Source organism: Tupaia chinensis, unplaced genomic scaffold (assembly GCF_000334495.1).
Source record: "Tupaia chinensis unplaced genomic scaffold, TupChi_1.0 Scaffold000399_1, whole genome shotgun sequence".
Lineage (NCBI taxonomy): Eukaryota > Metazoa > Chordata > Mammalia > Scandentia > Tupaiidae > Tupaia > Tupaia belangeri.
This window is the reverse complement of record NW_006159901.1, coordinates 1,140,509-1,152,195: the sequence shown is the minus strand read 5'-3', so window position 1 is coordinate 1,152,195 and position 11,687 is coordinate 1,140,509.

Here is an 11,687-nt window from a genome sequence, read left to right as displayed (position 1 = left end):
GGAGTCCCACATGGCTGACCATGGTTTGAGTCCCAGACCTGGTGGCTTGCTTTCTCACTTTCTCTCTCTCTTTCTTACTCTGTTCCTCTCTGGTCAAATTAAAATAAATAAATAAAGTTAAATAAATAATTATTTTAAGGGGCCCAGCAGGTGGTGTGGTGGTTAAGGGCACTGGAGTCCCACATGGCTGACCATGGTTTGAGTCCCAGACCTGGTGGCTTGCTTTCTCACTTTCTCTCTCTCTTTCTTACTCTGTTCCTCTCTGGTCAAATTAAAATAAATAAATAAAGTTAAATAAATAATTATTTTAAGGGGCCCAGCAGGTGGTGTGGTGGTTAAGGGCACTGGAGTCCCACATGGCTGACCATGGTTTGAGTCCCAGACCTGGTGGCTTGCTTTCTCACTTTCTCTCTCTCTTTCTTACTCTGTTCCTCTCTGGTCAAATTAAAATAAATAAATAAAGTTAAATAAATAATTATTTTAAGGGGCCCAGCAGGTGGTGTGGTGGTTAAGGGCACTGGAGTCCCACATGGCTGACCATGGTTTGAGTCCCAGACCTGGTGGCTTGCTTTCTCACTTTCTCTCTCTCTTTCTTACTCTGTTCCTCTCTGGTCAAATTAAAATAAATAAATAAAGTTAAATAAATAATTATTTTAAGGGGCCCAGCAGGTGGTGTGGTGGTTAAGGGCACTGGAGTCCCACATGGCTGACCATGGTTTGAGTCCCAGACCTGGTGGCTTGCTTTCTCACTTTCTCTCTCTCTTTCTTACTCTGTTCCTCTCTGGTCAAATTAAAATAAATAAATAAAGTTAAATAAATAATTATTTTAAGGGGCCCAGCAGGTGGTGTGGTGGTTAAGGGCACTGGAGTCCCACATGGCTGACCATGGTTTGAGTCCCAGACCTGGTGGCTTGCTTTCTCACTTTCTCTCTCTCTTTCTTACTCTGTTCCTCTCTGGTCAAATTAAAATAAATAAATAAAGTTAAATAAATAATTATTTTAAGGGGCCCAGCAGGTGGTGTGGTGGTTAAGGGCACTGGAGTCCCACATGGCTGACCATGGTTTGAGTCCCAGACCTGGTGGCTTGCTTTCTCACTTTCTCTCTCTCTTTCTTACTCTGTTCCTCTCTGGTCAAATTAAAATAAATAAATAAAGTTAAATAAATAATTATTTTAAGGGGCCCAGCAGGTGGTGTGGTGGTTAAGGGCACTGGAGTCCCACATGGCTGACCATGGTTTGAGTCCCAGACCTGGTGGCTTGCTTTCTCACTTTCTCTCTCTCTTTCTTACTCTGTTCCTCTCTGGTCAAATTAAAATAAATAAATAAATATTTTGAAAAATATAAATGAATTACATGCTTAGAATAACTTGAGTCCCCTAATATCCCATTCTGTATATGCAAATATTTTAAAATTTGGAAAAAAAATCTGAAATCTTAAAGACTTATGGTCTCAAGCATTTCAGATAAGGGAATCTCAACCTTTAGCTTTCTTTTGCTGCATAACAAATTGCCACAAATTTAACTATTTAAAATAGTCCAGATTTATTATCTCGTGCTTTCTGTAGGTCAGGAGTCTGGGGTACTGTTGGATGACTGCTTTGCACAGGTCTCGTAAGACTGGAAGTCAGAGCATTGGGTCTTCCATGCTCACATGCTTGGTGGCTGAGTTTGTTTCCTTCAAGCTTTAGAATTGATGGCAGCTTGCTTTTTCAAGGTCATTAGGAGAGTGTGATCTCTAGATTCTCTTTTGAAAGACCTCATTTATTTATTTATTTAACTTTATTAATTGTCATTATTTTCATTTTATTTTTTTGAAGTTGACGAGAGAGAGAGAGAGAGAGAGAGAGAGAAGGAAAGTGAGAAAGCAAGCTGCCAGGTTTGGGACTTGAACTATAGTCATTCATGTGGGAGTCCAGCTGCCTTAACCACTATGCAACCTGCCAACCCCATAGCATGTTGTTTAACAACGTTTCACAATCTGAGCCTGACTATTGGGAAACGAAAATGGCAGAATTAGCAACCTGAAGATCCAACAATATGGAAAAGGAACTGCTGGTCTTTTGAAGGGTGGCATCTCAATGTCATTGGCAAGTCCAGAATGCCTGATATACTGGTAATTACTTTTTTGTGGTCAGGTCCCAACAGGTCTCTGATATAAGGGAGTTCAGTCTATGCTGAAGGCAGAGAGGGAGAGGACATAAAAACAAATAATGAGTTTTCCACACAGCAAGGCATCTGTGTCAAGATGGCTATATGTGTCAACATCAGGAAATCCCTCCTCTTGGGAGCCAGGAGGAAGTCTCTCAAAACTAGAAGGGCAAGATGTTGTCCAAATCAATCCAGCTTCAGAGACATTCTATTAGTGACAAATACCCCTTCTCCAAGAAACAATGAAGTGTTTTGTGTGCTAACAACTGAGCTTAAAAAAAAAAAAAAAGGTAGAATAAAATTCTGCATTTTTATAAAACTTGATAAAACATAGTATTTCAAACTGTACAGTCACCAGAAGTACAGTTATCAAAAAATGCACATACTTCCCTTGGCATCTCCAGCACCTTCAGCTTTCTGTGCCTGATCTGTTTTGGCATCTCCGTTTTCTGTTGAGTTATTCCCATCCTTGCCAGCATCAGCTTTTCCCCTTTTTCTACTTCGGGTACCTTCTTTCCCTTCTTTGCAGGGACCTTTTTAGGCTTGGGCTCTGGCTTTGGAGTAACAGGTCTCACAGATAAGCTTGCAGATCTTCTCTGCGGTTCATCCTTCACCTTGGCTTTGTCTTCTTTGACATCTTATTCAGCTTTTCTCTTGGGCATGGTGGTGACCATGGTGATGGTGGGTGGGACGGTGGGCGCTGGGCACAGGGGATGCAGCGGCACATAGGCTTTGATTGGTCCCAGGGCTTTTCGCCTCTTCTTCGCACTGCTCTTGCTTGTTATTGTTAATGAAACTTGAAATGGAAGAGTGAAAATAGTTAAACATAGCCTTGGTAGCTAATGAATCAAAATACCTTTTAAAAAATAATTATTTTAACTTTATTTATTTAAATTTGACCAGAGAGAGGCAGAGTGAGATGGGAGGGGGAGTGAGAAAGCAAGACGCCAGGTCTGGGACTCGACGTGCAGTCAGCTATGTGGGAACCCAGTGACCTTAACCACCATGCCAACCTGCCGGCCCCAAAATACTTTTTAAAAGTATGTGCATACGTGATTTTCACAGGGGACCTAGAAAGCAGAGGTACAGTTTTCCATTATAGTCTCTTTTTTACTTAGCAAAGGCATTTGTCTTGTTCTTTTCTCACCAAATTTTTATATTTATCATTTTAAGGGATAAAATTGATTCAGATGGAGGTATTTTACATTACTTATTGTCTTAACCAGGTTAATTGAGGGTATATTGACCAACTATAAAAGTCACTGTTCTTTGCATATAGTTCCATAAATTTAGACAAGCACATGTACCAGGGGACTTCAGAAAGTTCATGGAAAAATGTAATTAAAGTACAAATTGATTTTTTTTGGTGAAAGTTTTGAAATGCATGTGTAGTTTTTTCATGCTACACATTTTTCCATAAACTTTTTGAAGACTCCTTTATATTTGTGTAACCATTGTCACAATCAAGATATAAAATCCTCTTCGTCCCGGGAGCCAGGATGCGGCCGGAAAGGGGGCCACTCCCTCGCCCGTCACTGAATACACGTTCGTGGGGGGAAAAACCTGGTGCTAAACCATTCGTAGACGACCTGCTTCTGGGTCGGGGTTTTGTACGTAGCAGAGCAGCTCCCTCGCTGCGATCTATTGAGAGTCAGCCCTTGACACAAGGGTTTGTAAAAAAGAAAGAAGAAATATAAGAAAAAGAAAATAAATTAAAAAAAAAGATGAAAACAAAAACAAAACAAAAAAAGATATAGAATAACATTTGCGTCCCTTTGTAGTTGAGCCCTCTCCTCACACCCCAGGTCCTTACAATCACTGATTTGTTATCTGTCAGTATAGTTTTGCTTTTTCTGTAGTGTCATGTAAATGGAACCATACATTTTGTAGCTTTTATGGTGTGGCTACTTTCACTAAGTATAATGTATTTGAGATTGTTCAGTAAAGATATAGAGTTATCCAAGAATGGTTTGGCTCTTGCCCAGCTCCTGGGTGGTAACCTCTGAGTTTCTGGTATCCTCCCAGCTCGTCTATGCTGACAACATTGTCCATGATCAAGGGTGTTGGGCCATGTACTTACCAGCCCTTCCTCTGAAGGAGCTGGGGGCTAAAGTCAGACATGCCCACAGTCATTCCTAGCTATGTTCAAACCTAAGCAAATCCTAAATACTAAGCCTCAAGTGAGCTTCCCTGGTTATCAACACTGCCTGCATGTTGTCACATGTTGCTGGGAGAAATAAGCCCTGTCTGCATGACTCTACTGGGCTGGCACAGCAAACACCTTGTGCCTGTTGGTGCTCCCGGACCCCTCTTGCTTTTGCTAATTTTTTTGTTTTCTGTGAAGCCCGAGAGAGAGAGAGAGAGAGAGAGAGAGAGAGAGAAGAAAACACCCCTAACAGGGAATGGTCACAGTGCAGTCCCTTCTCTGTCTCTCACTCCTTTCAAGATTTTGAGCATACATACACACATGCCAGGCATGTTTCTTAAGCCACTGGGTCCAGGACTTCCAACCATGTGGTTGGCCATATAGGATCCAGGTGCAGCAGGTCATGGAGCCAGCCTGCTCTTTACAAATTTTAATCTGTATCATTTTACTATAATAAACTGTGAGGATAAGCACAAGGGGTTTTTTTTTGAGTTTTTTAAGTGTCATGAGTTAGTAGACATGAGGGCCAAGTGGCTGCAGAGGTTTATCCACATTGTTGCATTTTTTCATTTTGAATAGCATTTCATAGTTTGTCTCTTACCCAGTTGAAGAGACAACTGGTCATTTTTGGTTGGTTCCAGCTTTTGGCACAAATAAATCTGCTATATACATTTGAGTACAGGCAGTTTTTTATATGAGCATAGGTTTTATAAATTTCAGTTAGATAAACATCTGAAAGTCGAGTGCTGGGTAATTTGAAGAGTATGAGTTTAACTTTATTAGAAAGTGCCAAACTCTTTTGCAAAGTAAGTGCCTGTCACTGTCAGCCAGCGCCTTATGATAGAGTTCTGATTGTTCCTCATTCTCCTTAACACTTGGCATATGTGTGTGGTAGCATCTCATTGTGATTTTAATTTGCATTTCCCTCATAACTAATGATAAAGTGTCTTTTTTATGTGCTTGTCACTGTATATCTTATTTGAAATGTTTCTTCAGATTCGTCCAATTTAAAAAGTTGAGTAGTTTTGTTACTGAATTTTGAAAGTTCCTTAAATATTCCAGATACCAATCCTTCATCAGATAAATATTTTGCAGATATTTTACTCTATTCTGACCTTTCAAGAGCTGAAGTTTTTTGCTGTTTATTTATTTATTTATTTATTTGGGTTTTGCTATACAGTGGGAGGGAAAGTGAGAAATCACCTTCCTAAGGGGGTGGCCAGGCTGCAATCCTTTCTTCTCCCTTCTCTTCCTCGGACTTTGGGTATACACGCTCACACATGAACCTGGTAGTCAATCATGTGGGACTCCACCTTAACCACCATACTACCTGCTGGCCCAAGAGCCGGTTTTTATTTTCAATGAAAGTCTTCCAACTTTTTTCTTTTCAAGTGTATTGTGGCTGTCCAGTTCTGTATCTTATATAATTTGTAAAAGATTTATTTATTTAATTCTATTCGTTATTAGTATTTTTTAATTTGACCAGACAGAGACAGAGAGTGAGAGAAAGGGAAAGCCAGAAAGCAAGCCGCCAGGTCCAGGACTCAAACCACGGTCGGCCATGTGGGAATCCAGCACCTTTATCCATCACTCACCCGCCACCCCACCTTATATAATTTTACAGTAAGCTTGTTGATGTAAACAAAAAAATTTATGCTAGTATTTTTATTGACATTGTCTTGAATTTGTAGATCAATTTGGAGAATTAATCTTTGTAATACTGAGTTGTAAGATGCCTGCACTTGGAATATATCTCTTATTTAGAACTACTTTTATTCATCAGGTTTAGTTTTCTGCATAGAGATCTTGTTTATATGTATTTTTTGGTACTGTTGTAAATGGTACCATTTTTAAATGTCTTTTCCAATTTTTCATTTTGCAGTATAATATTTACATATTGATCTTATATCCTCAACATTGCTAAATTGTTGATTAGATCTAAGACCTATGATTCAACTTTATGGTGAATCTGTCAGTATATTACCCCATCTTAAGTTGAGGAGCATATGTACTTCTGATGGTTCTACTTAAGGTTTTTTCACTTTATCGTAGGTTGATCAGGACATTAAATGCATTTTCTGCTTAGGCTGTTTCTGATTTACAGTGGATTTATCAGGTTGTAATCCCATTGTAAATTGAGTATCTGTACACTTTGTAAGTTTCCCTATATAGACATCTACTTTTTGTGAGATCAGTAACATTTTATCCTTTCTTTGATTTGTGTTTGCATGATGTGCATTTTTAAAATTTAAGGTGTTTTTTTATTTAAAGTGGGTTTTTGATAGAAATAGATAGTTGAGTACTGCTTTTTATGTAATTTGACAATTTCTTTTAATCCAGTCCTCTCTTTATCTTGCTTGGGGAATCTCTTTTTGATCATTCCCACTTAAAGTAGTTATTGACATAGATTAAAATCTTTGCTGGCTCTTTTTTGTTTGTTCCAGTTCTTTGTTTCTGTATCCTACTTTCTCTTGGCTAATTCAATATGTTTTATGATTCCATTTTATCTTTTTTATTAGATTGTTATTTATACCTTTCTTTCCATTCTTTTTGTGTGGGTGCTCTAGCATTTACAATATACATTTTTAATTAATCACATTGTGCCTTCAAATAATGTATCACTTTATGATAGTGTACGAGCATCAGGACCATATCTTTCCAATTTCTCTCTGTTGTATGCTTTGTGTCTTGCATTTTACTTTCACTGGTACTATAAGCTTACAGAGCATTGCTGTAGTTTTGCCTGAGTCAGTATCTTTTGGAATGGTTTAAAAATGTGGAAAACACTATTTTGTATTTACTTTTATTTTAGCATTTCAAGAGATCTTTGTGTGTGTGTGTGTGTGTGTGTGTTTTTCAACATAGGCCCAAACTTCTGTCTTGTATTATATTCATTTTTCTTTAGAAATGTCATTTTACATTTCTGTTATTGTAGCTCTGTTAGTATTGGCTGACTCCATTATTTTTTGTCTGAAAAAATATTTTGTTATTAGTAGTAAAAGTTATTCTTTTGGAGTATAGAATTTTCAGTTCACAGGATTTTCTTTCAGCACTTTAAAGATGCCCCTCTATTTTCTTCTGTCATGACTATTTTCCGATGGTGAGTAGTAGTCTGTTACAGTTTGTACCTTTATCCTTCTGAATATAATATACTGACCTACTTTTCTATTTTTTGTCTTTGAAATTTGAAGGTAATTTATCATTCTGGGTTTCTATTAGTTTTTTGAATACGTGATTTGATGTCTTTTTAAATTATTTTTGAAAAAAATACTCATTATCATCTCCTCAAATAATGTATCTTTTATGTACTTTCTTTGTGAGATCTCAGTTAAGTCGTTTCAATTGTTTACTGTATTTTCTATACTTGATATTTTGTTCCAGTCTTTATTTTTTGTTTACTTTCAAATTTAACTTTGGTAAATTTCTTTTGCCTTATCTTCTATCAGTTCTTTCCTCAGCTGTATCAAGCATACTCTGAAAGAAAGGCTTTTTTCATTTCTGCTACTGCATTTTAAATTTTATTATTTCACTTTGACTTCTATTTTTAGCAGTTCAGTTTGACTTACAGTTTCTGTATGTCTGATATATGCTATCTGATCATCCATATTGGTTGTCCTTTCCATTCGAATCTGTTATTATTATGGAGAATCATTTTAAATTCCTCAGCAGATAGTTCCAACATTTGAATTATCTTTGGGTCTGCTTCTGCTGATTGCTTAGTCTCCTGAGAGGATTTGTTTTTCCTTGAGTTTTTGTGTGATTTATAATTTTTGAACAAAAGCCAACCACCGTTTACAGACTAGTGGAGATTAAGGTAAATAGTATTTATACTGAGAAGTGGGCATGACTCTTGCTCTGCTAAATTGTTAGCATGGGAAGTTGAATCAGTCTTGCCTGCAATTGGTGAGGGTTTATGTTTTTTTTGTTGTTGTTGCTCTCATTACCAGTGTACCATTAATGTTAAATCTTTCGTCATCAACTAGCACCTAACGTAGGGGTTGATTTGCTGTAAAGTTTTGACTTTTTATTCTGCCTTTATACCTTTGAGCCTTACCTGCACACCTGTAATTCAGAATGGATCTCTGTCTACTCTTTCCTTACTTTTCTAGAAGTAAAATACTGTCATTTATTACAGGGAGCTGGTTTGTCTTTTTAGTGAGCAAAAGTCCTTGAGAACTGAATAGCTTTGTGGTGGGATCTTCTCTTTTGTCTCAGACCAACATCAGTCTTCCTCAGTCCTCAGTAATCCTGCTTCTTTACCAGTAAATGGACACCTTTATTGTTTTGAAAGCAATGTACTTTTCTGTTCCTTCCTCAGGGGTAAGATATTATCATCTTATTTCGAAGGAATTATTTTTTTGGGGGGGAGAGATTTTTGCTATAGGGTGCGTGTGCTCGCCAGACAGACAGAGAGAGACATAGAGACAGAAAGCGAGAAATCACCCCCCAGGGGCGATGGTCACACCGCAATCCCTTCTCCTCCATTCTCCTCTTGGGATCTTGGGCACGCATGCACACGCGCCTGGCATGAGTTTTATGCCACTGGGTCCGGGACTTGAACCGCGATCGACTACGTGGGAGTCCAACAACATAGCCATTATGCCAACTGCTGGTTCCCGTGAAAGAATTTTTTTAAGAAGTGTTTTTTTATCTAGTATTAGAACTATTACCTTTCAGAGCTATCTTTGACAAATATATGAACTTTTTCAGTTAGAGTTAATGATTTGCATGGAATTGGGTCTTCATTTCTAAGTATTGTGAGTTTTCAATGTGGAAAGTGAAGAAGCGCAATATGAAGGCTGTTTCAGTACCCAGTAGGAATTTTATCTTCAGGTGGGGGGAGGGACAAATATGTAAAATTAAGAACATTCTAGGGACCGGCAGGTGGCAAGGTGGTTAAGGGCGCTGGATTCCCACATGGTTGACCTCAATTGGAATCCTGGACCTGCTGGCTTTCTCTCTTTCTCACTCTACCCCTCTCTGGTAAAATTTAAATAAATAAATGAAGTTAAATCATTAAAAAAAAAAAGAATATTTTCAATTGCATACAATATCCAGGCTTCATAAATACACTTCTAATGGAACTGTACTATTGAGGGAGGAATAATGACTGCTTATCTGTTGCAAATAATAATGATGGAATTTTAAAAATTATAATAGTAAAGGAAATAATAAATAACAAATCTTGAATCATGAACGCTTTGTAGATGTTCATGATTTATTTTTACGTATTTTACACTGATATGACCATTTCCAACATCAAGATGTAGGACATTTCCAGCACCCTCATGCCATTTCACAGTTAATATGACTCACTCCCCAGGGTGAGCAGTACCATAAATCCTATCTACATCCATTAGATTAGTGAAAATTGATTCCTTTAACAATTTGTCACATTTTTCTTATTATATTATCTCTAATTATAAAAAACCCATGTATTTGACTATATCATTTGTGACTTTTGATTTCTTTACCTTGTCTTTGATTTTATTTTGCCCCATTTAAAAACCATCTTTTTATTTCCATTTCATCCCAGTTCTTTTATATATTTCCCTCTGGATTGAAGTATTAATATATTTAAGTCTCCTCCATCCTAAAATACTAACTAGCTGCTTCCTTCATAAGCATTCTTCCATTCCTATTCTCCTCAGCTGTTGAGAGCCTCTCAACAACCACCTGCCCAATGCATAACATACTTATTCCGTAGTTCCATTTCTTTATTCTATTTGCCGAGGATGATTTCCAAAGAGTGGAACGACTGAGGCAAAAGGTATGATTTGTTTAAGGCCATTATCACTAAGTATGGTCAGATTGATTCCTAGAAGTACTTTACCGAATTTATATTACTACTAGAGTAGAGTGCATATTTGTTTTACTTTATCATTGACAATAATTGCTGTTTTTTAATTCCTGTTTATTTCATAGAAAAGTATTGTATCTGTTTTGTATTTCTTCTGTGATTAACAAGGGATGCAACAACAAGTTTAAAATTTTAAATATAGGTTTGAATTATAAAACTTCTAGGAAGAATACCAAAGAAACCTGTATTTTCTTTTTAAAAGTTTTTACTTATTTGTTCCATGAGAGAGGGGGGTGGGGGAAAAGACAGGTATTTCAGTGGGGTCTTCATACTGCAATCCACTCCTGGCCTCAGCAGTTCTGGGTCATGGGCAGATGTACACCTACTAATTTGTAGAGATCACCTTGGGGCATGAACCTGGGACTCTTCCTCTTGAGTCCAGCATTGCAGAGCACTATGGCAGCACCGAACCAGTTTCTGACCCTCTTACAGAGTATTTTCTAAGCATGGCTTAAGACTAGGATATAAAGATATTAGCATATTTGTGTTAAATTTAAGGACTCATGTATATAAGTGAATAAAAGAGTTGCGGGGGCAGCAGATACGTGGTAGTTAAGGCACTGGATTCCCACATGGCCAAATTATAGTTCAAGTCCTAGGCCTGGCAACCTGAAAATAAAGCTAGGTGTATGTGCACCCAAGATCCTGAGAAGACTGGAGAAGGAATTGTAGTGTGACCATCTCCCTCTCACCCCCCCCTGGGTGGGGGCGATTTCTCACTTTCCTCTGTCTCTCTTTGGCTCGCAAGCACATGCTCTACAGCAAGAGAAAAAGTGTTGCAAAGGAAGGAAAGAAGCATCCATGCAAATTTAGATATAAAAAAGCAATGAATGGGGCTAGCAATTGGTAATGATTAAGACTTTGGATGCCCATATGGCTTATTGCAGTTTCAGACCCGACTTGGCAGCTTGAAAATCATGTCCAGTATGTGTGCATGCATGGGTACCTAAAATGTCAAGACGAGAAGACAAGGGATTGTGGCCCAGCCTTTTACCTGGAGGGTGATTTCTTACTTTCCCTCTTTTTCTCTGGAGAGCTCACTCATTCATGGTAAATATCTAAAAAAAAGAAGAAAAGACAAGAAACCCAATTGATAATAAAATAATTTTGTAGTTAGAATGGTTGAATAATTCTTAGCTATTATAGTGAAGAATATATTCTTGACATACAAGACATGCAACATTAAAGGTTTCAATGTAAATGTTTAATCTGTAAGGTAGAGTATAACAAAAATTATTTTATTTCAAGTAAGTTTGTATTTACATAATTTTTAATATATTATTTTTATGACTAATATTAGCAGAATAAAGTAGCAGTTCTGCAGTGATATTTATCAGCTGTGCCTATGGCTGCCTCTGTGGCACAGTGATTAAGGGAACTGCATCCCACATGGCCAACAACTGTTAGAATCCTAGCCCTGGTGGTTTGAAAAGCATGCTGGGCTGTACCCACACTCTTGATGGGAAGAGGAAATGGAGGAAAAAGAATTGTGATGTAACCATGCTCCATTATGAGGTGCTTTCTCTCTTTCCC